Raw genomic sequence first — 27,909 nt, 5'->3', positions numbered from 1 at the left:
CTTTCTATGGTGAGGACAGGAGCTTCCTTAGTCTAGTACAGTATACATAGGGAAATAATAGGAGCTGCCCGCATCTCAAGTCCAATGGAACATCTCATCCTGGCACAATTCAGGGGCTTCTGGACAGCCAATCAGTGCATACACTTCAATTATACAGGTGTTTACCAGTGAAATGCCAATGCTGATTGGCTCTACTAGCAAATTGTACATGTCACAGATCTGAACTGTCTGTGCCATTGTATGCTGAATTTGAGGTCAAGTGACAAGTGTCCCAGGAAAGAGCATTGGATGTTGAAAATATCGTATTCTAAATATCTTGTAACTAAGAGCCGTTTTATGAGTATCGCTTGCTGACTGGAGGTAGAACGTAGCGGAGATCTCTACAGGCCGACCACCTCCATTCATAGAATCATAGAATGGTAGAGTTGGAAGGGACCTCCAGGGTCATCGGGTCCAACCCCCTGCTCAGTGCAGGATCACTAAATCATCCCAGACAGATAGTTGTCCAGCCTTTGTTTGAACACTTCCATTGAAGGAGAACTCACCACCCCCCATGGCAACCTGCTCCACACACGAACGACTGCCTGTTCAAATTGGACAATATTTGGTTTTTATGCCTGCATAGACTGAACGATGAACGATAACTGAATGAATTAGTTTTTGTCATTCAGTTGCCAGGCGTATTTACACATGCATTAGCCTTCAGTTTCCCACGATCCACCGATTAACTGAATGATATTCATTCTGTATAAGAGGGCCTTTAAGGAATCACTATACTATAAACAGGATAACGGCTTTAAATCTCTAAAACATCGACCTACCTTCATTTTATTTTATTTCAAGCTCTTTTGTTGACCAGAAGTTTTTTGGTGTTTTTTTGAAGTTTGTATCATGCAAGAGAAAATCATACTATAGAAACTAGGAAATTCATTTTTCATCAACCAAACCTCAAGCGCTTTTGTAGGTACACCTGAAATGCTGAAAGGTAAATGCTGAGCTGGGACCGGTATCAGCGGCCCCTCCCTAACACAGGATTAGGTGCCTCTTAAATGTTTAGGGGTTTTCACAGGGCTGTGTTCTGACCTGTCCCATCACAATACACGCTGTAGGACCACATCCAGCGTGACCTCCCTCCTACCAGTAGCGCCATTCCTACCACCGCATGTTTTATTTTGCTTTGCAAAGTATTTTATTTACATTATTGATTAATAATATGCAAAATCTGTTTCTAGTATTTAATTTGGCTGGTAGATTTTCTTGAAGTGCACATACTCCGCAGTAGGTTGACTGAAGTGGGTTGAGCATGGTTAAGTTTACTTTAAAAACCTGAATTTAGATTTGAGAGTCTTGCAGAAGATTTCACTTTAGCTTCACAGCTGCATGCATTTGAGATTATCAACATTTTTTCATATTCTATACTTTTGGCACGGGTGAAGACCTTTGACCTGACCATAGATGGGGAAAAACAAGAAAATTCTTGACCAGAGATTACAGTCTGCTTAAAGCACAAATGACCAATCTGAAGATACCTAATATGTTCTTATGGATCTATTGTGAGAAGACCCAGATTGTTGGAGCTAAGGAGCAAAAAGTGGAACAAGTAAGAACAAGATGGATGAGAACGTTGACCAAAATTGAAATGGCTTAAAATCCAAGCAGAAGATAGGACGAACTAGGAGATAAGAGAAATATTTTGGTCACCGGGTTGTTAGATTATCTCTAAGGCATGTAATAATGCGATCTACATAAGGAAAATCCTGGCCATCTACACCAAAGATAAGCAGATTTAGGTTGCTTAGGAGCTGCTTTTCATTCCCTGCTTCATTAGCTTCCTATGATCACCTCCGTTATTGAGCCTAGCATCCCATCAGCCCAGAGCACTCAAAATATATTCGAGATCATCATTAACATTACCAAAAAATTAATCATCGCATCAATAAACAATCAAACAAGTCTTGCATGATGTAGAATTAGCCAATAGACAGTTTGCATATTTAACCTACGTATCACAGCAATTAGAGGACATGCACTTGCCAACACATGTCTACTATTATGGTTAAAGGGCACAGATGGGACACATTTTACCTTGGTTGTGATAGCAGGGCACAGAAAGTTATCACATCTTGACCATTAATAAGCTATTATCATTGTAAAGTCATTCAAAATGTAAATAAACCATCCTGGTAATACGGCACACCGTTATATCATATCGCGTTAGGCATCAAGCTAAAGAAAGACCCATCTCTATGTACACATTTGCAGTATTTTTTTAAAAGGGGTCATCCCACCAAAAACATTATGTACAGAAGACATGATAAATGTTTGATCATGGGTGTCCGACTGCAGAGAGACCCAGGGATCATGAGTAGGGCCCACTTCAAGTGCCTCAACTGCTCCATTCACTGTCTATTCGCATAGCCAAGCATTGGGAGTCTCATAAAAGTAATCAAAGCAGTTCACCATTCTCTGGAGGGACTTGGGGTGTACCATTCTCATGATCCCTGAGCCTAAGTATATCAGAGCACACTCAGGTATGCCCTAGCTGCGGCCCTAGCATTACTGCACTCCCTAGGTTCTGAGTTCAATCCCCGCCTGGTTCAGGTAGCTGACTCGAGGTTGACTCAGCCTTCCATCCTTTCGAGGTCAGTAAAATGAGCACCCAGCTTGGTGGGGGGTAATAGATAAATTACTTGAAAGCGCTGCAGAATAAGTTGGCACTATACAAAAAAATAGCATTTTTTTAAAGTTACTTAATTCTATTTTATTTGTGATGTATTAGAGCAGTGAAAAATGGTGGCGGAAGTTTACCTACCCATGAAGTGCTCTGTGCTTCTCCAGGATGTCCTGTGTTGACTTTGGGTCTTTGGGCTTCTCAATATCGTGTTCATAGATCCTACAATTATCCCCAGCCATATTGCTGCTGTTCATTCTCTTCCCCTTTTCAGGTTTGCTGCTGCAAGCCACAGCCATACTGCAGAACTGTGCCCACATAGCATTGTTATAAAGCAATATTGGCTGATTGTATTCATATAGAGACTCTCACAATTGGCTTTGTTAGATCGGTTCCTTTTCAACAGTTATTTTATATGTTGTCTCCGCAACCATTATACCAGACACAATGCGGAGAAAGTATTATGTAGCCACTACCAATGCTTTTTGTAAGACCTAAAATCTCATAATATGCAATCTGCAGCATACATGAGAGGATTCTATTATTCGGCCCTATGTGTGTAGGTGTTCATATATTTAATGGATTACAAATAATATCAAATAGTCATATTTGTTATTTAAAGGAACACTCCATGCAAAAGTGATCTATGGTATCATGCCGAGTGCAAGGCGGGAGGGAGGTGGAGATTCTTTCTGCTATGCTCCACCCTCTCACTTCCTTTACTGCATATAACATAGTTGTTGCGGTGTACCAGCCACAATCATAAAGTGGCGCTGGGGTGGTGTCAAGACATCAGCCCTGGAACCACGTGATCGCCGCTGTTATTTGGCGTTCAGCACCGATGGGAGCCTCTTTCCTGTCATTGCAATAGTTGCCTTAGGAATCATCTGTCGGTTATCCCCGGGTATTTCCTGCCCTGCAAAATTTCCCTTATATGTTGTCTGTCGGGAATCCCTCAGTGTTTAATGCCCCCTTCTTCTCTTCCCTGCTAGAATATCTCTTGTGATGTATGGAATGATTGGCCAACAGGAAGGTCCTTTCCCTAGTTGGCCAATCAGCCATAGTAGAAGTGTATTTATTCTGGGCCCGACTCTACATGGGTGCTGGTTATTTTCCTGCCTAAGGTGTCTGGTGTGGCAGTGGTTGTCTGCAGCTATGTACCAGGGGTGTTACGTTTGCTGTAGGGTTTATTCATCATTGCCTAGCAATGATATAAATATATATTTAACATTTCCACCTGCTATATATCCTTCCCTATCTTCAATCTAGGGACATGCTAGGTCCCCTAGATTCAAGACACGGGGCCGTCCCTATCGGGACGATCACTCTGCTTTTAGGCAGGGCCTGCCAAGCTGGAGTTGGTTAGGGAGAATGTTCCCATTCCTATACATGTTGATGGCTTAATTCATGTATATGTTGATCCATTGCAGAAAATAATCCCAAGTTTTCACGTGTTGGTGACATCAGTGAAGGGCGCTGTACTTGCACCCCGTATGAGTGTTTCCTATTTCTATTCCAGAACTTGGAGGATCTGGCTGAACAGAGCAATGCATCCGTGCCAGGTTGGGGAAATTTCTATAGTTACCTCCTGGAATACCCAAGGGAGTTTAATACTTGTATGTACCCATTTACACATTTACACCATCTTCCAGCCTAGTCCATGTATTATACATAGGGTAGAGCAGCAGAGTCTAGCAGGTTAACGTACTTATAGCCTAGTGCATTTATTATACATAAGGGAGTCTAGCACTTATATTGCACTCAGGGGAGTCTAGATCATTTATTACGCTCGTCTCTGCGTCTGTCTATATCCCCGTCTTTCAGTCGGCGTTGTATATACGGCGGCCGGGATCTTTCTCTTCTTCTGGTGCTCCGATTATTGAGGCCTTTTTTTCCTCCATGAAAGGAATAATGTGCCTTATGTTAAACTAGCCCTGGCAGAGGCCAAAAGGGATTTTGGAACTAGCGGCTTTTGATATTACCTAGTGCTGCTTATTGTTGTTGTTATTATTTCTTTTTAATTATGCAAAGTGCTAATCAGTTTGATTATGCACAGTGCTAATCAGGTTAATTATGCAAAGTGCTAATCAGTTCTTCTCGAGCCACAGGAGGAGAGCAGAGGTGCTGGCGGTGAATAGCATCGCTGGATGCAAGCAGTCACGGCAGTCATCGCTTATTAAGACAGGAGTCTCAAGAAGAGACAGTGGAGCAGGGGGAGATGTATTCATCTCGGAGGAAAAGGAAGAGCTTGGATGCTTCAGAAAAGCAATATCCAGTCTCAGTGTGAGAAAATGTCTTTTCTGTATTGGTTGGCTCGATGCAAATCTCTTTGTGGTAAGAGCACTGACTCAGATCCAAGGAGAGAGACAGAGGGGGGGAAAAAAAGAAGCCAGCGAGAGGAAGAGAAGGAGTGACTAAGCTAGATAAGTTAGCGGAACAACTTGCGCTGGTTTTTAGATGTGGATTCCTGGGAGTATTGGGGTATTGTTAGCTCATCATGGAAGGAGAAAGAATATCTTATCAAACGCTTGACTGCATCAAGGACTTTCTACCTGATGAGAACAATGGAGGCCACTGTATTTGAATTCCAGGCATGTAGGTAGCATTGAGGCTGAGTCCTGGTATTAGGCCCCTCTCAACACTCAGGTTAAAGGCCAACTCCAGTTACACTTGGAATTAACATCAATGATACAGCAAATATTTTGGAGTTCAATTTAAATATGTCCTACAAAACTAGAGTTAGAGAAATACAGTTATCGCTTAAGCTTTCTCGCCAGACCATTGTCATCCACATGATGATTAATTTATTTTGCCTGAGCAGCCAGCACTAGTGGAGGAAGGGAAGTGACAACTGCTCGGAGCACAGAAATGCTTGTAAAATATAGTTGTCACTTTCCAAGTGGAATCAGCCCTTGTTTTAACCTCTTAGTGACTGCCAATACGCCTTTTTATGGTGGGTACTAGTGGGGTTTAAACCTGCACATACATCATTTTATGGAAAAGGCTTCGTTAACAATTGACAGCCAGGCTCCTGCTCTAACCACCAGGAAAGGAAAAAGTTTAGATCCTGGCAGTTTAACTACTTGCATGCCACAGTCTATAGCAACTGCAGCATGATAGCAGATGACAGGGTGAGGGCACTGTTTTTGTCACCCATTGGCATTCCGCAATACAAGCGGGAGGCCTGACAAAGAACTCCATGTCTGCCGTGTAACTCAGCCCATTAGACCCTGAGGGCAGAGTCTAATTGGCTGATATCATAGACATTGTAAAACTCTATATAAGTAATGCAGTGTACTTTTGTAGCGATCGAATGATCACACCTTCGAATCCTCTTGAGGAACTAAAAAATAATGTACAGTTCATTAAAGTTTAATTTTTCTTAAGATCCAGTTTTTAAAAAATACATGTTTTCCCCACAAAACCATTTTAAATGGTTCAAATACCAAAATACTAAATGTACAAGAATATAACTACTATAATACTGCCCTCTATATTCAAGAATATAACTACTATAATACTGCCCCCTATGTACAAGAATATAACTACTATAATACTGCCCCTATGTACAAGAATAGAACTACTATAATACTGCCCCCTATATACAAGAATATAACTACTATAATACTGCTCCCTATGTACAGGAATATAACTACTATAATACCGCACCCTATGTACAAGAATATAACTACTATAATACTGCCCCCTATGTACAAGAATATAACTACTATAATACTACCTCCTATGTACAAGAATATAACGACTATAATACTGCCTCCTATGTACAAGAATATAACTTCTATAATACCGCACCCTATGTACAAGAATATAACTACTATAATACTGCACCCTATGTACAAGAATATAACTACTATAATACTGCTCCTATGTACAAGAATATAACTACTATAATACTACCTCCTATGTACAAGAATATAACTACTATAATACTGCCTCCCATGTACAAGAATATAAGTACTATAATACTGCTCCCTTTGTACAAGAATATAACTACTATAATACTGCTCCCTATGTACAGGAATATAACTACTATAATACTACCTCCTATGTACAAGAATATAACTACTATAAAACTGTCTCTTACGTACAAGAATACAACTACTATAATACTGCCCCTATGTACAAGAATATAACTACTATAATATTGCCCCCTGTGTACAAGAATATAACTACTATAACACTGCCCCCTATGTACAAGAATATAACTACTATAATACTGTCCCCTATGTACAAGAATATAACTACTATAATACTGTACCCCAATGTACAAGAATATAACTACTATAATACTGCTCCCTATGTACAAGAATATAACTACTATAATACTGCCTCCTATGTACAAGAATATAACTACTATAATACCATCCTCTATGTACAAGAATATAACTACTATAATACTGCTCCTATGTACAAGAATATAACTACTATAATACTGCCCCCTATGTACAAGAATATAACTACTATATTACTGCCCCCTGTGTACAAGAATATAACTACTATAACACTGCCCCCTATGTACAAGAATATAACTACTATAATACTGTCCCCTATGTACAAGAATATAACTACTATAATACTGTACCCCAATGTACAAGAATATAACTACTATAATACTGCCCCCTATGTACAAGAATATAACTACTATAATACTGCCCCCTATGTACAAGAATATAACTACTATAATACTGCTTCCTATGTACAAGAATATAACTACTATAATACTGCCCCCTATGTACAGGAAATATAACTACTGTAATACTGCCCTATGAAAAATGATTTTCCTAAAACCAAAATCTTTGACTGAAATTGATAAAACTCCATATTCCGGAACCCTGTGTAGCATTCCTGAGGGCATTACCACAGCAACTAATTATATATGCTTAGTCCCAGCAGTAAATGGGTATATACAATTATGGTAATATATAAGGCTCACTGATGCTAGATCCACCAGCTAGTATCACGGGCGTCTTTTTCTAAGGTCTTATAGTAGATGGTCCGACCATCTGAAGTGGGTCTTATGTGCAACACTTTGGGATATAGTTCAAGGATTTTTTTTTGGAACACCTTTATAGGGAACTTGTCACCACCAAATAGCGCCATAATCTAACGTATGGTGCTGTCCGGGCAGATGAGGGAGTCGGCAGATGTATTTTTATTCTCACCTGCTCCCCTGTTCCTGCCTTGTCCGCCAATGAAATTCGCTCGTAGTCTGGAAAACTGATTATTTTCAGACTGCTGTTAATGCTTCATGGTGCTGGGCTGTGAGCACAGGGCCTCATGCCACCCTCTTGGAGTCTATTTTTGATAGTTTGGGCAGGAACCTGCAGACCAGTAGACTGCTGGAAGTCATTTTGTAGAGCTCTGGTGACTCTCCTTTTTCTTCTTGCACAATGGAGAAAATACAGTCTCTGATGCCGGGTTGATGCCCTTCTACTGACGTGTCCAGCTCTCCTCATGTGACGGCCCGTGTCCTAGTATCCGCTGCATGCTAGTGAGGCTGGGCTGACATAGCAAATCTTCTTGCAATGGTACGTATGGATGTGCCATCCTGGAGGAGCAGGACTACCAGTACAGCCTGATGGGCTGCAGGTAGAGAAGAATCAGTCAGGAAGGAGAGAAGAATTGTCTCCAGTCCCTTTTTTTTGGGGGGGGGTCTTGCTGTTACCCCTCCAGTATACCTGTTGTCACTTTCATTTGCAGCAAAGTGTGTGAAATTGATTCACAATTGGCTATGCTTCCTAAGGAAATTAAAATGAACCCATTGAAATTAATGGCTTCTATTCTCTGCGTATTGTGTGCGCAAATAGGCACACAAATACGTCCGTGTGAAGCCGCGCTAATCTGCGTTCATGCTCTGTGTTTTTTGGTGCATTTCTGAAGTGCAGCAAAAACTGCTTGAAGTTTTTAACATTATATGCATTATTTGCTGAAGTTCAAAAATGCAAACTGTGAACAGATTGTGAGGCCTTATGGGAAGAGGGTCCAATGTGAGTGATTACAATCCAATAATATAATGGATACTCCTGCGCCCACGGGTCACTTGACTTTTAATGGGGTCTTCTGGGTTTCCGGCTTGGTGTTCGTTGATTTGAGGGTAAAAGTAGATTTTTCGTGTGAAATATGACTGAACCAAAAATCGGAGCCTCATCATATCGTCCGTACACTGCCGCTGCCGTGAATCTCGCCCTTTGTTCCTCTACACTATTTACATTATAAATAATAATATTTTGTAATTGATTGCCAAAAGTAATCCAGATAGCGATCCCCACGCCGGAGCGTTCAGGCCGCAGACCGGTGTTATCCACTAACATTCAGTTCCCAGCACTGGACCAAACCTCGGTCATCCAACTTCTCAAGGGTTGGCACGGCGGATGGAGAATTTGGGGAAGGGAGCAGCTGCTAGGAAGCAAGGATTTTTATGTATGTGTGTTGATGGTAAACAAGCTTAAGTCCTCATCTGAAGAGAACCAGGATTACGTGTGTAAACTTTCATTTGGTGCATTTCATAGCCTGCAACAGACTGTGCAAACTCAAGAGAGGAGCTCTCCACTTCCCATCCCGGGTCGGGGCGAGGGAATACCTGATTATCTGTGAATGACAAAGGCTGGGGGGATTATTTAGACTGGGAGCCCACTAACTCAGAGGCTTTTTGGGAATACTGTACATACTGCTCGCTGCAGAGTCAGAGCCCAACCCCAGTCTTCACATTGATGAAATCAAGTCTCAGAAGTCTTCCCATGCTCAGCCTCCTGGGAGATGGTGCTGGCCGTCCTCCAGTGCTCTAGATGAGCCTTTGGGACTTCTCAGCCTACTTGATGCTGTGAGGAATTATTCTTCTTCTTCTTAAGTGGAGCGGCTTCTATTGAGACTATAGGATATAAATCAGCATGTCTTTCTGTCAATAGCAGCAGCTTATTTACCATCCTCCCCCTCCAGTAGGGGGCGTACTATCAGAAATAATACCAATGCAATATTTTTGATCAACTATAGTAACAATGCAAGTATTTGCCCCGCTCTTCATTGTGCTGCATGTTTATAAGCTCAATGGAAAGGATTTGTAGCTTCTATTTTAGAATCCAATTTATTAGAATGGCCACAAATTAATATCATAAGGTCTGGGAAGCAGGAAACGTGCCCTGGCCATTAATATAACCCCCTTTTGGGGTTGTCATCCAAATTTTTGCTAAGCCTGAATAGAATGGAATGGGGTTTTAAAGGTGTACCTCCTGCGTCCTACAGATATATAGGTAACTGGACTACAAGTACACTTTAAGAAGTTGACAGAAGAAGTTGGTTCAAAAGTTACTTAAAAGGGTTGTCCAGTTACAAAACAAGTTTTTAAAAATGGGTTCAACACTGTTAAAATAATAAAAGCTGAGGTTATTATTTGCTCTCAGACCCCGCAATCCAGCGCTACTGGCTCACCATCTTCCTGGTCTTTTTTGAGAAATGAACCCCACGTGACCACTGCAGCCAATCAGAGGCCACAGCGTCACTGACTGTTCTCCTGCTATCAAAGCTCACATCCTCTGTGCCACAATGCTAGGAGTTCAGAATGGCCTCTGATTGGCTGTGACAGTCATGTGGCGTCCTTTTCACAACAAACACCGGGAGGACTGCAGGGCTGCAGCGCTGGATCGCCAGGTCTGAGGACAGGTAAGTACTTCTGCTTATATTATTTTAATAGCATTGCGCCCATTTTTAAAAACTTGTTTACCAACAAAGACATTTATCCCCTATCCACAAGATAGGGGATAAATATGTGCGCACTAGGGGTCCGGTAGCTGGGACCCCCTGCAATCCTGAGAATAGCCATCCGATTGCCCCATATGAATGGGAGTGGTGGGGCACATGTGTGATCACCATTCCATTCACTTCGACAGGTCATCAATCTCTGCCTGTCCCAAAGAAGTGAATGGAGCGGTGGTCATCCATATGTACCGGCGCTCCATCACATGGGGCAGTCAGTGGCACATTTCTCAGGATCGCTGGGGGTCCGACTCCTGGGAATAAATGCCTTTGTAAACCCCTTTAGGAATGGTGTCATACACGTTTTTGGGACAGTTTTTCATGCAGTCTTTTGAGCCACAGCTACAGTTGGACTTCTACTTCTCCTTCCTGCTAGATCTACCACTAGATCAAAACTGCCAGTACAACCTGTATGTCAAACCGCCGTACCTGCCCCCCATAATAGTATTAATGTGCAAATCAGATTATTGTGTTTTTATCTTTTCTCATCACAGTATCTTAATTACTGTGATTTGTTGGTGCGTTTTATTACCCAGTGAAGTCAGTCACAAAAGTCAAAAAACGCTAAAAATGAGGCAGCATGACCCAAAAGCCAGTTTTTTTCACCTTAACTTTAAAAGCCCAGTCACTTTACTAGCTATTTTATTCTTTAATTTTGACTCTAACTATATACTTGAGAACCACAATTTTTTCTGCTTTCTCTACAGCTATCATTTACTGTAAATATATTTGTTAGTGAAACAGCTTCTTCATGTTCTATACAAGGAGGTTGTGAAGCTTTTGAATAGTTCAAGGGTCCCAGGCCCAATACTGGCTACTCTGTCTAAGGCACAACTTGCATTGGACAGCATACTTGCATCTGTACATATGTTGTCGGATGTCCACAAACCCTAAACATTGTGTGTCCTATTCTTGTCTGTGAAAATGGACAATAGAACCATCGTTTGTGTGACTAGCCTCATAGGCTATTAGGGGCCTTTGTGCTGTCCATAGGTTAAATAAGCAGTGCACAGCCCAAAAATACTGCTGTGTGAATGGGCTCTAAGGCCTGCGGAGATTTGAAATTGATAGTCCAAACTATAAATAAGCCATCAATTTTAAAGATTCGGGTAACCCCAAAAAGAGGTTGTTTGAGATTTAAAAAAAACAGGAATAGTGGGTGGTGACTAACAGAATGGTATTTACAAAGGAGAAATGCAAAGTCCTACATCTGGGCAAGAAAAATGAAAAAAGCACATACAGAATGGGAGGAATTGGGCTAAGCAGTGAAAAACACTTGGGTATGTTTATAGATCATAGACTGAACATGAGTCAACAATGTGATGCAGCGGCCAAAAAGGCAAACAGAATTCTGGGATGTGTTAAGAGAAGCATAGAGTCTAGATCACGTGAGGTAATTATCCCCCTCTACTCTTCCTTAGTCAGACCTCATCTGGAATACTGTGTCCAGTTCTGGGCACCCCACTTTAAAAAAGACATTGACAAACTGGAGCAAGTTCAGAGAAGAGTTACCAAGATGGTAAGCGGTCTGCAAATCATGTCCTATGAGGAACGATTAGAGGATCTGGGAAGGTTTAGCTTGCAAAAAAGAAGGCTGAGAGGAGACTTAATAGCGTCTACAAATATCTGAAGGGCTGTCACAGTGCAGAGGGATCAGCCCTATTCTCATCTGCACAAGGAAAGACTAGAAGCAATGGGATGAAACTGAAAGGGTGGAGATACAGATTAGATATTAGACAGTGAGGGTGATCAATGAGTGTAACAGGTTACCACGGGAGGTGGTGAGTTCTCCTTCAATGGAAGTGTTCAAACAGAGGCTGGACAGACATCTCTCTGGGATGATTTAGTGATCCTGCACTGAGCAGGGGGTTGGACCCGATGACCCTGGAGGTCCCTTCCAACTCTGCGATTCTATGGTAACAAGCGTATTATGCACCAAAATAGGACACACTGCCCACCTTTCTGTTGATCTGGTAAAACATTTCCACACTGCACTGAAATCTAGATTTCTGGCCCTTGGAAATGGCTCCATTCATAAGAGTCTGTCCTATTCTTCAGTCCGTCTATACACACAAGCCTGCACATCTGTTAATTGGAGCTAATGACCAACACCTTACAAGTATGATGTAAGATAATGGTCATTCATAAAAAGTTCTAGTGGTTTGAATTTCCAGACCAAGGCTTGTATCAGCCATCACTACCAATGTGGAAATTATCTCCTTGTAACCATTGAGCACACTCAAGAACGTGGAGTGAAGAGAGTTGGCTTCATTGCCAATGAACCTAAATCGGGTTCCTATTCCCTATAGAAAAGGCAATGCTACCAAGCAACAGATAGAAGGAAGCTGGCATAATGGACACACCAGCGCTGGAAAGGGCAAGAAAGCAAGGAGCACAGAGGTCCCGAATTCATCTTTCTGGCGGAATTTGTCACTGGGTGTCCTAAGGGGAACACCATTTAGTTTTTGCTCTTGGACAAGTCTCCTCAGTAAACCCTTTTTGTTGACAGTTGTCACCCTTCCGTAGGATACCGGTCTCTAATGGTGGGGAACTCTTCACCGTAAGCTTCTGGCCATGTTCTCTTGACCTTCTTTAAGGATGTTCTCACCTGCAGCTCCTTTAATGCAGACAGATTGGCTTCTTTAAATCCTTCCTGTATTTTCTTCCTGAGTATAACAGAACGAGTCCAACAAATATAAACACATGCAAATCTCATTATAGATGACATTGTTGGAAGAAACCCCCGTGCATGTAAGCTAATGCAAGACGACAGAGTGTTTGGAAGATTTCTCTGGATGTCCCAGTCCATTGATGGTATACGGCTGATATTCTGTAAATAAAGCGGCTGTGGGTGGCACGCCACGTCATGGTGTTTATACATTCCCCGGCAATGTTTGTATTGCTGGTTGTTGACTGTAAACAGCTGGCCTGTATATGTATTTGTAATGTATACATCAGCAGGGATCGGCTGCGGGCACAGATCCTGTCCAGTGAGTAGAACCAGATTAATATTTCTCCCGGTGTGTGACCAGAGTTTTCCATGCACAAGGGCAGGTTGTTCCCGGCTCGGTACATTCACTTACAAAGGTCTCGCTCGGTGCCTGAGCCTCGGATGCACGTCACAGTAATCACACAACATACGCACGTTGTCTACATGCTAATTATTGTCTTTGCTGTTCATCAAATGCACCCAAAATAGTTTCACAATGATACACAGGAACACAAGGAGACTCTTCATTATCAGCTTAGCCCTTTCCTCGTAATGACCACTTAAAATCACAGTTTTATCGCCAAGTTCATGGATATTTCATGTGGCTTGTGTGAATCCGGAGGCAGAAATGCACATTTCAAAGATGATTCTTGCCAATGCCAAAATGTTTTATGGGTGGAAATGGACAGACTCTCCTCCACAAGTAGTGTGTACCTGACTATCTGCATGTCCATATCCAGGAGCCGGGGTGCATCGTGCGACTTTCACCATCGGTTCTGTCCCTGGTTCCATCTTCTATGCCGAAAACGGCATTGGGATTCATAATGGTTTATATGCGAGACGGAGAGCTTTGTGGTCTCCGTTTCACATGGTTTCCGTCCCTGTCATTCTTGCGCTCTCTCTACACAGGCGAGCGTGATATCGCACTTGTGAACATGCGATTTACCCGCAGATACGAGGCGATTCTCAGGCCAAACCATCTGTGAAATGCCAATCTTCTTGCACAAGTTTCATGGGTGATAAAGGATAGGAAGTGTTTCCTAGTGATTTCAATGGTACATGGCACGGCATGCGAGCGCCATGTGATGCATTACAGGTCCCATTGAAATCAATGGGCTATGCATGCCAAGGAGTGTGAAAAGATAGGACATGCAATGATACACTTTGCTCATGTATATGGCTCCAATTAAGAGAATAGGGTTCATATTTGCATGAGATTCGTGCGTCTCGCAAGGCACAGATCTTGCATGACTTTAACGGCCAGGTGAAAGTAGCCTTTGCTGGATAGAAAAACGCTGAAGGCTGACAGAAAGAGAAATCATGTGAAACGGAGACCAAAACCACTGGGGTTCTATCCAGAAGATGAAGACCTGAAAGGCCTTTGTGATGTCATAGCCAACCGTTAGGGAAAATCACAACTATAGGAGAAGTATAAACTCTAATGTGTTCACATGGGGCGCAAAATCTGCAGTGTGTTACAATATAACTAATCCCATGTGTATTACAGTACCTGCTAAGTGAATGAGACCCAATTAAATCTCATCCATACTCCTAAATGTAAACATCCACCCTCTAGATTGACCTGCGGGGGTAATTACATCTACAGCACGTTCATTTATGATGTAAGGTTTCACCATGGATTTTGCTCCTTTCGATGAGTTGGGTGAAATACTTGGGGAATTTGCAACAAAATCCACAATAGATTTTTTTCCCTTACATTTCCGAAGTCTGCGGATGAAACCCCCGAAGTGGAACGTCACCCGGCCATATTATCCTATTCACTCTTCCTACAAAAGGCACCTATGTAAAGATTTATAAGTAATGAGACAATCAAGCTCTGCTTCTATGCCGCAGGCTACAGACCATCACCGTCCATAATCTGCACTCTATAGGTATGACATAATGTCCTGAGAGCCGTGTCCCTCCACATATGACGATACTTTACACGGAGCGAATGCCACCGGTATATAGATGCTTCTTGTGTAGGTTACAATGCATACACCGTGTCTTGCAGATCTGATTAAGGGCCGTGCGATTAATAATACATAGAATGCATCAAATTAATATCATCCAGCGGGGAGGCTGTGACGCAGGGAAGGGACATTTGTTTATAACATTGTGATTTAGATGATAGGACGGTAAATCATGACGATCTGTACAGTCTCAGGCCTGGCAGGCTTATTTTCAGCAAAGAATTAAGTCTTTGTATTGCCATTGCCAGGTAGGATTCACAAAACAGATTAAGGCAGTCTTATTGTATTTGGGGGAGAGGGTGCTAGAAGAGTTACAATATACTGTGCAAGGTAACAGGTCTGCCATGTCACCGGCCAATGCATCCACCCATTGTGTCCTTCGTCATCTGAATAACAGCACCCCGCGTTCTGTCCGCTATCCGCACGCTTTACCGTACTAGGGACAAGAAAGATGTGCCAAGCTGGTTAGACAGCAGATGCAATCCTTGTAGTGTGAGATTGCAGTGTTTCATAATGAAAACAACATGGAAATAAAGCAAATCCATGATAAAGGCAGGATGATATGACTTGGATGGCTGCACGGGATCCATGATCTTATTGCACATCGGCCCAGATTACTCTTGCTGCCCCAGTAGTACATGGCTTACTTCATAGAGGGATCTAGTCACATGTTTTAGAGAAGGTAACATTGGTGGGGTCCATTAGCTTAGACCCATTTTCCTTCTGCTTCCTCCTACTTGGAGCATAAGATTTTCCAATCCTTAAACTTGGGCTGGGAGATTTCCCCTCCCCTGCCTTCCACCCAAACTGGAAGATTTCTTAGATTTAAACTTTGGGTCTAAAATTTTCCTTCTGCTTCCTTCCGTTCCGACTATAATATCTTCCTACCATCTGGGCTCTCAGAATGCCCTTTCCCTTCTCTGTCTTTCTTAATGCTTTAGCTTTGAGATCTGCTTTCACATTCACTTTTGCATGGGGGGGGGGGGGGGGGGGAAGAAGCCAACTTACAAGGTGCCTACACATTGCACCCCATACAGTTGCTATTGTTCTTGAGGTTGCTGGTCACAGCGGTTTAGGAGACGGATGTTATAGGACAGCTGTAATTGTTTCATGTTTGGCTTCACCTTTATTGTTTGGAAACGGTGTGGCTTGGAAAGAATTACTTTATTGCTCAGGGACATTATTGAAACGGTAGGCCAGTATAGTGGAAGGCCACTATCTTTTGAGTCACATGCAGTAAAAAGCTGACAAGTAATGCAGAGCCAAATTATGCAGGGTCTGAAACATACATCACGTGTACACACATCTACAGTATAGCTGCGCTGCGGAATAAGTTGGCGCTATACAAATAAATATTATTATTACAGTATATGGACAAAAGTATTTGGGCATTGCATGATTTAAAAAAAAAAGTACTTTATGGCCTGACGGTTATGTCTCTGGACAAAGCCGAACAGCGCCGGGCAGACCCCATTAACTATAAAGGAATCCTCCTCCTTTCCATCCAGAAGACTAGCTTTTAGACGCAGGAAAAAAGTGCTGCATGCAAGCTGATCAGTGCTGGGAATGCTTCTGAGCCAGAAACTTGAATGTAGGAAAGTTTGCAAACCGAGTATGAGGCTTTCTAAATGCATGAAAAGGAAAACTCAATGCACCACCAGATAGCTGCGTTGTTGTTTCTGCAAGCACTTAGTAATATATGTGTGTATTGATTTTTCATGTTTCCATAGCCTTTAAAATGTCATGAGCACCTAGTGATATCTGCTGATGAATGGGCAAGTGGGCCGAGAACCACATGGCCATAAGGTTACACAGGTGGGATATAGTAGGTGCACCCACCATCACTATGGCCTGTTTATGGTCCCAGTCTGTAAAATGAGTGCTTAACTGAAATACAACATTTAAAAAAATATATACTGCCGCTTTGTATGGAAAACTCATCCTTCGATCCTTTTGAAAAAAGTGCTCCAAATAATGGGCTGCTGCATTGTCCTTGCTGTTGTTCCTTTAAATATACACCTCTTATCAATGAGTCATTACATACAGCTTTTCTTATGTGATATGCTATGGTCCACACCCCAAACATTCACCATATAGTATCCCGAGGTGTGTAGACCGTCTGCACCTGCTGCGCTCTACGGAAACTTTATGGCGCAGCCAGCATAGAACATATTCAGCGTTTCTGTGGACTGTTGGCTTTGATAGGTGAGAATATAAGTCTGTTTGCACGAAACCCGTTGCTGTATTTTTATTGAGTGAAGTGATGAATCATCGTATTATTATTATGGTTCGTATCAGTGTGGGCTCTTCACATATTAGTGAACGTAAATCTGTGATGCCGGATGAAAATATAAGGACCTGATTATATGAATAATATCGTGGTCCTCGATCAGGCCACTATTTGGAACCAATCCTTTGCTCAGCTAAGATATATATTTTTTTTCATTTACTCTTTTCATAGAAGGAAAGTTCTGGAGATGCTGCAGCATGGCATTTGGTATGGCAGTGCAGTAAACTATCAGGCCTACCTCTGGAGCACCAAATCAGGGTCTGTGGACACACATGGGCAAAACTGTCTAAAATAACGCCACTGTACAAAAGTAACAGCACCATACAATACATGCATACTAGTGCCAGCATTCTTTACATCATGTTGCTGATGTTTAATGCTTAAAGGGCCGCTGTCATTACCTGTGAGTGCCATAAACTACATTACGAGCCTCAAAGGCGAGGGGAGTTTACACATTGCAGGCAGTCCCAGCGATTAGTGCTCTTGTGCCTTTGCACAGGAGTAGAGATGAGCGAGCACCAAAATGCTCGGGTGCTCGTTACTCGGGACGAAATTATCGCGATGCTCGAGGGTTCGTTTCGAGTAACGAACCCCATTGAAGTCAATGGGCGACCCGAGCATTTTTGTATATCGCCGATGCTCGCTAAGGTTTTCATTTGTGAAAATCGGGGCAATTCAAGAAAGTGATGGGAACGACACAGCAACGGATAGGGCAGGCGAGGGGCTACATGTTGGGCTGCATCTCAAGTTCCCAGGTCCCACTATTAAGCCACAATAGCGGCAAGAGTGCCCCCCCCCCCCCCTCCCAACAACTTTTACTTCTGAAAAGCCCTCATTAGCAATGCATACCTTAGCTAAGCACCACACTACCTCCAACAAAGCACAATCACTGCCTGCATGACACTCCGCTGCCACTTCTCCTGGGTTACATGCTGCCCAACCCCCCCCCCCCTCGCACGATGCAGTGTCCACAGCGCACACCAAAGTGTCCCTGCGCAGCCTTCAGCTGCACTCATGCCACACCACCCTCATGTCTATTTATAAGTGCGTCTGCCATGAGGAGGAACCGCAGGCACACACTGCAGAGGGTTGGTACGGCTAGGCAGCGACCCTCTTTAAAAGGGGCAGAGCGATAGCCCACAATGCTGTACAGAAGCAATGAGAAATATAATCCTGTACCACCGCCATCAGGAGCTGCACACGTGGGCATAGCAATGGGGAACCTATGTGCCACACACTATTCATTCTGTCAAGGTGTCTGTATGCCCCAGTCAGACCGCAGTTTTTTATAAATAGTCACAGGCAGGTACAACTCGGCAATGGGAATTCCGTGTGCACCCACAGCATGGGTGGCTCCCTGGAACCCACCGGCTGTACATAAATGTATCCCATTGCAGTGCCCATCACAGCTGAGGTAACGTCCGATTAAATGCAGGTGGGCTTCGGCCCACACTGCATGCCCCAGTCAGACTGGGGTTCTTTAGAAGTGTACACATGGAGTTACAACTCCGTGTGGACCGACAGCATGGGTGGGTGCCAGGAAGCCACCGGCGGTACATAAATATATCCCATTGCATTGCCCATCACAGCTGAGGTAATGTCATGTTTAATGCAGGTGGGCTTAGGCCCACACTGCATGCCCCAGTCAGACTGGGGTTCTTTAGAAGTGGACACATGCAGTTACAACTCCCTGTGGACCGACAGCATGGGTGGGTGCCAGGAAGCCACCGGCGGTACATAAATATATCCCATTGCATTGCCCATCACAGCTGATGTAATGTCAGCTTTAATGCAGGTGGGCAAAAAATTAATTGGATTACACTGTAGGCGAGGGCCCCAAAAAATTGGTGTACCAACAGTACTAATGTACCTCAAAAAAATTGCCCATGCCCAACCAAGAGGGCAGGTGAAACCCATTAATCGCTTTGGTTAATGTGGCTTAATTGGTAACTAGGCCTGGAGGCAGCCCAGTTAAAATAAAAATTGGTTTAGGTGAAAGTTTCAACGCTTTAATGAGCATTGAAACGTCTAAAAATTGTTTAGAAAAATTATATGAGTGAGCCTTGTGGGCCTAAGAAAAATTGCCCGTTCGGCGTGATTACCTTAGGTTTCAGGAGGAGGAGCAGGAGGAGGAGGATGAATATTATACACAGATTGATGAAGCTAAAAGGTCCACGTTTTTGATGGTGATAGAGAACAATGCTTCCATCCGCGGGTGCAGCCTACGTATTGTTTAGGTATCGCTGCTGTCTGCTGGTGGAGAAGAGAAGTCTGGGGAAATCCAGGCTTTGTTCATCTTGATGAGTGTAAGCCTGTCGGCACTGTCGGTTGACAGGCGGGTACACTTATCTGTGATGATTCCCCCAGCCGCACTAAACACACTCTCTGACAAGACGCTAGCCGCAGGACAAGCAAGCACCTCCAGGGCATACAGCGCGAGTTCAGGCCACGTGTCCAGCTTCGACACCCAGTAGTTGTAGGGGGCAGAGGCGTCACGGAGGACGGTCGTGCGATCGGCTACGTACTCCCTCACCATCCTTTTACAGTGCTCCCGCCGACTCAGCCGTGACTGGGGAGCGGTGACACAGTCTTGCTGGGGAGCCATAAAGCTGGCAAAGGCCTTGGAGAATGTTCCCCTGCCTGCGCTGTACATGCTGCCTGATCTCAGCGCCTCCCCTGCTACCTGGCCCTCGGAACTGCGCCTCCTGCCACTAGCGCTGTCGGATGGGAAGTTTACCATCAGTTTGTCCACCAGCGCCCTGTGGTATAGCAACACTCTCGAACCCCTTTCCTCTTCGGGAATGAGAGTGGGAAGGTTCTCCTTATAGCGTGGGTCGAGCAGTGTGTACACCCAGTAATCCGTAGTGGCCAGAATGCGTGTAACGCGAGGGTCACGAGAAAGGCATCCTAAAATGAAGTCAGCTATGTGTGCCGGGGTACCTGTACGCAACACATGGCTGTCTTCACTAGGAATGACACTTTCAGGATCCTCCTCCTCCTCCTCTTCCTCCTCCTCAGGCCATACACGCTGAAAGGATGACAGCCCAGCAGCATGTGTACCCTCACCAGTGGGCCAAGCTGTCTCTTCCCCCTCCTCCTCATCCTCCTCATGCTCCTCCTCCTCCTCCTCAACGCGCTGAGATATAGACAGGAGAGTGCTCTGACTATCCAGCGACATACTGTCTTCCCCCGCCTCTGTTTCCGAGCGTCTGCCTTTATGCTTTGCAGGGAACTTCTCAAGAGGCATAGCAGAGGAATGGTGACGCTAATGATTGCAGCATCGCCGCTCACCATCTGGGTAGACTCCTCAAAGTTTCCAAGGACCTGGCAGATGTCTGCCAACCAGGCCCACTCTTCTGTAAAGAATTGAGAAGGCTGACTCCCACTGCGCCGCCCATGTTGGAGTTGGTATTCCACTATAGCTCTACGCTGCTCATAGAGCCTGGCCAACATGTGGAGCGTAGAGTTCCACCGTGTGGGCACGTCGCACAGCAGTCGGTGCACTGGCAGATGAAACCGATGTTGCAGGGTGCGCAGGGTGGCAGCGTCCGTGTGGGACTTGCGGAAATATGCGCAGAGCCGGCGCACCTTTCCGAGCAGGTCTGACAAGCGTGGGTAGCTTTTCAGAAAGCGCTGAACCACCAAATTAAAGACGTGGGCCAGGCATGGCACGTGCGTGAGGCTGCCGAGCTGCAGAGCCGCCACCAGGTTACGGCCGTTGTCACACACGACCATGCCCGGTTGGAGGCTCAGCGGCGCAAGCCAGCGGTCGGTCTGCTCTGTCAGACCCTGCAGCAGTTCGTGTGCCGTGTGCCTCCTGTCTCCTAAGCTGAGTAGTTTCAGCACGGCCTGCTGACGCTTGCCCACCGCTGTGCTGCCGTGCCACGCGACACCGACTGCTGGTGACGTGCTGCTGCTGACACATCTTGATTGCGAGACAGAGGTTGCGTAGGAGGAGGAGGGTGGTTTAGTGGAGGAAGCATACACCGCCGCAGATACCAGCACCGAGCTGGGGCCCGCAATTCTGGGGGTGGGTAGGACGTGAGCGGTCCCAGGCTCTGACTCTGTCCCAGCCTCCACTAAATTCACCCAATGTGCCGTCAGGGAGATATAGTTGCCCTGCCCGCCTGTGCTTGTCCACGTGTCCGTTGTTAAGTGGACCTTGGCAGTAACCGCGTTGGGGAGGGCGCGTACAATGTTGCGGGAGACGTGGTCGTGCAGAACTGGGACGGCACATCGGGAAAAGTAGTGGCGATTGGGAACTGAGTAGCGCGGGGCCGCCGCCGCTATCATACTTTTGAAAGCCTCCGTTTCCACAACCCTATACGGCAGCATCTCCAGGCTGATAAATTTGGCTCTATGCACGTTTAACGCTTAAGCGTGCGGGTGCGTGGCGGTGTACTTGCGCTTGCGACGGCTTGACGGTGCGCTGACAGACATTGGTGGATGGGGCCGAGGACACCGGAGGTGAGAGTGTGGGTGCAGGCCAGGAGACGGTAGTGCCTGTGCCCTGAGAGGGGGGTTGGATCTCAGTGGCAGGTTGGGGCACAGGGGGAGAGGCAGCGGTGCAAACCGGAGGCGGTGAACGGCCTTCGTCCCACCTTGTGGGGTGCTTGGCCATCATATGTCTGCGCATGCTGGTGGTGGTGAGGCTGGTGGTGGTCGCTCCCCGGCTGATCTTGGCGCGACAATGGTTGCACACCACTGTTTGTCGGTCGTCTGCACTCTCAGTGAAAAACTGCCAGACCTTTAAGCACCTCGGCCTCTGCAGGGTGGCATGGCGCGAGGGGGCGCTTTGGGAAACAGTTGGTGGATTATTCGGTCTGGCCCTGCCTCTACCCCTGGACACCGCACTGCCTCTTGCAACCTGCCCTGCTGCTGCCCTTGCCTCCCCCTCTGAAGACCTGTCCTCAGTAGGCGTAGCAAACCAGGTGGGGTCAGTCACCTCATCGTCCTGCTGCTCTTCCTTGAATCCTCTGTACGCTCCTCCCTCGGACTTACTGCCCTTACTACTACCTCACTGATAGACAACTGTGTCTCATCGTCATCGTCCTCCTCACCCACTGAAAGGTCTTGAGACAGTTGCCGGAAGTCCCCAGCCTCATCCCCCGGACCCCGGGAACTTTCCAAAGGTTGGGCATCGGTCACGACAAACTCCTCCAGTGGGAGAGGATTCGGAACCCTTGCTGCCCATTCTGGGCAGGGGCCCGGGAACAGTTCCTGGGAGTCTGCCTGCTCCTCAGAATGTGTCATTGTAATGGAGTGAGGAGGCTGGGAGGAAGGAGGAGCAGCAGCCAGAGGATTCAGAGTTGCAGCCGTGGACGGCGCAGAACTCTGGGTGTTCGATAGATTGCTGGATGCACTTTCTGCCATCCACGACAGGACCTGCTCACACTGCTCATTTTCTAATAAAGGTCTACCGCGTGGACCCATTAATTGTGAGATGAATGTGGGGATGCCAGAAACGTGCCTCTCTCCTAATCCCGCAGCAGTCGGCTGCGATACACCTGGATCAGGAGCTCGGCCTGTGCCCACACCCTGACTTGAGCCTCCGCGTCCTCGCCTGCGTCCACGTCCTCTAGGCCAACCCCTACCCCTCAGCATGGTGTATTACCAGTAGTGCAGAAACAGAACGCTGTAATTAAATGTGCCGCTTATTGGCCTGTGGTTGGAGGCTGACTTCGCTTACGGAACGCCAGGAAATAATTTTGCGCAAGCCTGCTGTAACACTTAGCTGGCTGCGTATGAATTAGGAGGACAACTACACCTAGCACAGACCCAGTACACTGAGGACAGTCACAGGCAGCCCAAATAGATTTTTTTTCCCAAATGTTTTTGGAAAGGCCCACTGCCTATATTCAATAAATATATGTCTTCTGTCCCTGCCTCACCACCACTACTGGCCCTGGAGTATGTATAATTACTGCAGGGTGCAATGCTCTGCACGGCTGATATACAAAAAAAAAAAAAATGTGTAACACTGCAAAAAGCAGCCTCCACACTACTGCACACGGTTAGATGTGGCCCTAAGAAGGACCGTTGGGGTTCTTGAAGCCTAAAATACTCCTAACACTCTCCCTATAGCAGCTCCGGCACCAACAGCACTTTCCCTCCTCTATGTCAGAATAAGTCTGTGGCGAGCCACGGGAGGGGCCGATTTTTATACTCGGGTGACACCTGATCTCGCCAGCCACTCACTGCAGGGGGGTGGTATAGGGCTTGAACGTCGCAGGGGGAAGTTGTAATGCCTTCCCTGTCTTTCTATTGGCCAGAAAAGCGCGCTAACGTCTCAGAGATGAAAGTGAAAGTAACTCGAACATTGCGTGGTGCTCGTTAAGAGTAACGAGCATCTCGAACACCCTAATACTCGAACGAGTATCAAGCTTGGACGAGTACGTTCGCTCATCTCTACACAGGAGTGATAAATTCTCACTGAATGGAGGCGAAGCGCACCAGAGATCTCCTCCAGCCACCGGCTCCATTCAGAGTACATCGGTAGTCGTTCATAGATGATCTGCCTGTTTAAAAAGGGCTGATAGTCACTTGATTTTTAGGTGAGCTGAAAACCAAGAGACTCCGACAATTGAGTGGTTCTCGCTCTGTCGGGTCGCACATTTACACAGGACGACAGTCGCCCGTAATTGCTCTTTTGAGTGATCACTTGGGCAAATATCAGCCCGTGTGGAAGTATCCTTACACATTTTAGTCTATATTAGTCATCAGTGTTGTTGAAACTAGTCCTACATGTCCCATGACACCCAGCGAAGGACGAACAAACTTTCTGGGAATATCTTTCATCCGACTTATCTGACAAGAAATTCTAACGCAGCCAATTTCCTTCCCGACGATTATGCTCGGCCATCGGTTGACAAAAAGGATCCTTCATTGTTTTATTTCACCCGATGAAAAATCCTTTTTGGGTAAAATCATCCATTCTCACCAACTTTATACTGATACATACTAATAACATACTTTACTTCATATAGCTACAGATACAAAAAACATACATAAAAAGGAGAAATCGTGTCTATTCAATCCGTATACATGGGTACAGGTGTCTGTAGTCACAACAGATACAACTATCATAAATGGTACATAGTGACAGCACGCACCTGCACCCATGTGTAGCTGATTGAATGGACACTGTTGCTTCTTTTTTATGCATGTTTTTTCTATCTGTGTGTTTGTAACTATATGAAATAAAGTATGTTTGTATATATCTTACTGTCCTCTACATAGTAGGTGTGTTGTTGTATAGTGGCACACGGGTCATTATATGGTTTATAGGACCTTCAATTGAAAAAAAAACCATGGAAACGCCATTAGAGGGTTTCTCCAGGATCAAAAAAAACATGTCTGCTTTTTCCAATCCCTGCATCACACCTGTCCGCAGGTCGCATCAGATATTATCAATCCACTTGAGCGTTTGATGCCTGATGTTAATCGTACAATGTGGAGCCCGATAGGTTCACTTTCGCTCGTTTTCCTTACGAATGTCTCCACCGCATCTCCAACCGTGAGGTCAGCAATCTTCCATGACACAGCGTGGTGCTAACGTGCGACCCAGCAGGGGAGGGCACGATAAAGCCAGATTTATGAATTCATGGTCAGGAGAGGTCACAGCATCCGAGGTATGATTTTATTTGGATGGAGTCACCATATTACCTTACTAATCCCAGCGAAGCAGTGGCACCCACCCCGCAGCAGGGTCTTTTATATCCATTGTGCCATACAGGGAGCAGCAGAAAAGCTCCAGAAACAGATGGTAAGAAGGGACTGGTCTTTTTTTTTTTTTTTTTTTATTTCTTTGCAACTGTCTGTAATTTCCTAATTTTGTCCCCCTCCCCGCACCCTCCTTGAATGTACTTGTTTTCAGATCAAACCTTTTGTCCTTTCCAAACTTATCCCCACGGGGGCCAGGCGCAGAGTTACTTCAGGTAATCTCTCAGACAAAGCCGGCAGCTGAGAGACTGTGGGAAAGGTTACCTATGTCCTCCATCTGATGGTAGGGAGCACACACTACAAAGCACCACAGAGGGGACGGGGAGCGCTTTGTAAGACCCTGCGAGCTGGCTGCGCTCCAGGAAGCGAGAGGGAGAGAGAGGAGCTCACAACCCTCACCGAGCACCATGTCATTTTATGGTATTAGTGAGAAGCTGGGACATTCGGGCAACAGGGGTGCCTTCTCAGGATGCAGATGAACATCGGACTAAGTGGCAACATTTCCACAAACCATTAAATACGGGTTTTATCATGTATAGTTTCATTTGGTGAATAAGAACGAGGGGGAAAAACAGCCAAAAATAGAGGAAATGCTCTCCCTGTTTATCCAAAAATTGCACTTTTTGCCCAAATATGAATATGCCTTGTTTCACAGGGACCTGGCTACAGTCTGCCTACGTCCTAATGAGACTATATACTTGGTTGGTGAAATGCATTGGGTGGGGCTTTTGTAAGGGTTGGTAAGGCTTACTTCCAGTATGGGGGCATCTAGCTGTCCAATCTACTTCTAGGTATAGTTTGGCAGGCACAGCTCCAACAATCAGCTCATGTTTTGCTGATTTTCTGCTCTTTAGTCCGGTACAAGCGATTTCTCCTCAGCTGCTGCCCCTCTGAACGCTCTCATTACTTTTTATGTAATTATTAGGTTTTACTGTAAATCAATAGAAGTCAAATATGTTTTTGCATTAGTGTCTAATCTAAGGATCTCCAGCTGTGGTGAAACTAGAGCTGTAGATGCACAGGTTGGAGACTGCTGATATAATAGAGGACAGACTCAGCCTTTATGGGCATTGGGACTTGGCTGACTAATCTGCTTGCTTTCATGCAATAAGGACATATAAGCCTTAGAGAGAGATATTTTGGTTCCTCCGTGGCCATTTAATCATCAACAGGGCATCTTATAGAAGTAAAGGAAGGTGCTTTGTATCCCCTTCTGTACTGTGTCCAATAATATATCAATCACTCTGTATCTTTTTAATAATGACTTGACTAGCAGAATAGTGAGTGCAGCTCTAAAGTATAATACAGGATGTAACTCAGGATCAGTACAGGATAAGTAATGTAATGTATGTACACAGTGACTCCACCAGCAGAATAGTGAGTGCAGCTCTAGAGTATAATACAGGATGTAACTCCGGATCAGTACAGGATAAGTAATGTAATGTATGTACACGGTGACTCCCCCAGCAGAATAGTGAGTGCAGCCCTGGAGTATAATACAGGATGTAACTTAGGATCAGTACAGGATAAGTAATGTATGTACACAGTGACTCCACCAGCAGAATAGTGAGTGCAGCTCTGGAGTATAATACAGGATGTAACTCAGAATCAGTACAGGATAAGTAATGTAATGTATGTACACAGTGACTCCACCAGCAGAATAGTGAGTGCAGCTCTGGAGTATAATGCAGGATGTAACTCAGGATGAGTACAGGATAAGTAATGTAATGTATGTACACAGTGACTCCACCAGCAGAATAGTGAGTGCAGCTCTGAAGCATAATACAGGATGTAACTCAGGATCAGTACAGGATAAGTAATGTAACATATGTACACAGTGACTCCACCAGCAGCAGGGGCATAACTATAGAGAATGCAGGGAATGCGGTTGCACCTGGGCCCAGGAGCCTTAGGGGGCCCATAAGGCCTCTCTTCTCCATATAGGGAACCCAGTACTATAAGTAAAGCATTATAGTTGGGGGCCCTGTTACAAGTTTTGCATCGGGGCCCGGGAGCTTCAAGTTACGCCTCTGATCAGCAGAGTAGTGAGTGCAGCTCTGGAATATAATACAGGATGTAACTCAGGATCAGTACAGGATAAGTAATGTATGTACACAGTGACTTCACCAGCAGAATAGTGAGTGCAGCTCTGGAATATAATACAGGATGTAGCTCAGGATCAGTACAGGATAAGTAATGTAATGTACACAGTGACTCCACCAGCAGAATGGTGAGTGCAGCTCTGGAATATAATACAGGATGTAACTCAGGATCAGTACAGGATAAGTAATGTAATGTATGTACACAGTGACTCCACCTGCAGAATAGTGAGTGCAGCTCTGGAGTATAATACAGGATGTAGCTCAGGATCAGTACAGGATAAGTAATGTAATATATGTACACAGTGACTGCATCAGCAGAGTAGTGAGTGCAGCTCTGGAGTATAATACAGGATGTAACTCAGGATCAGTACAGGATAAGTAATGTAATATATGTACACAGTGACTCTACCAGCAGAGTAGTGAGTGCAGCTCTGCAGTATAATACAGGATAAGTAATGTAATGTACACAGTGACTTTTTCATAGATTAATTCTGTTTGTAAGCTGTATTACAATGTATGCTATAAAGCAATATATGATGGACTTCCCGTTTTCACAGACAAAAATATTCTTTATTCATGTCCAAATTTACAAAGATGGTGAGCTTTGGGTTTGTAAAGAATTGCCTTCGCTTTGCAATCGCCACGTTACAATTTAAGGGTTGTGTTGAGAT

General features: G+C 44.9%; 1 protein-coding gene across 2 annotated transcripts in view; it reads left to right on the top strand.

Annotated features, from left to right (window-relative positions):
- ZBTB20 (zinc finger and BTB domain containing 20) overlaps positions 1–27,909 on the top strand; it is a 642,654-nt gene that overhangs the window by 218,595 nt on the left and 396,150 nt on the right. The window lies entirely within an intron of this gene.

Source organism: Eleutherodactylus coqui, chromosome 4, assembly GCF_035609145.1.
Source record: "Eleutherodactylus coqui strain aEleCoq1 chromosome 4, aEleCoq1.hap1, whole genome shotgun sequence".
NCBI lineage: Eukaryota > Metazoa > Chordata > Amphibia > Anura > Eleutherodactylidae > Eleutherodactylus > Eleutherodactylus coqui.
The sequence above is the reverse complement of the archived record's forward strand: the minus strand, read 5'-3'. Positions and strand labels throughout refer to the sequence as shown.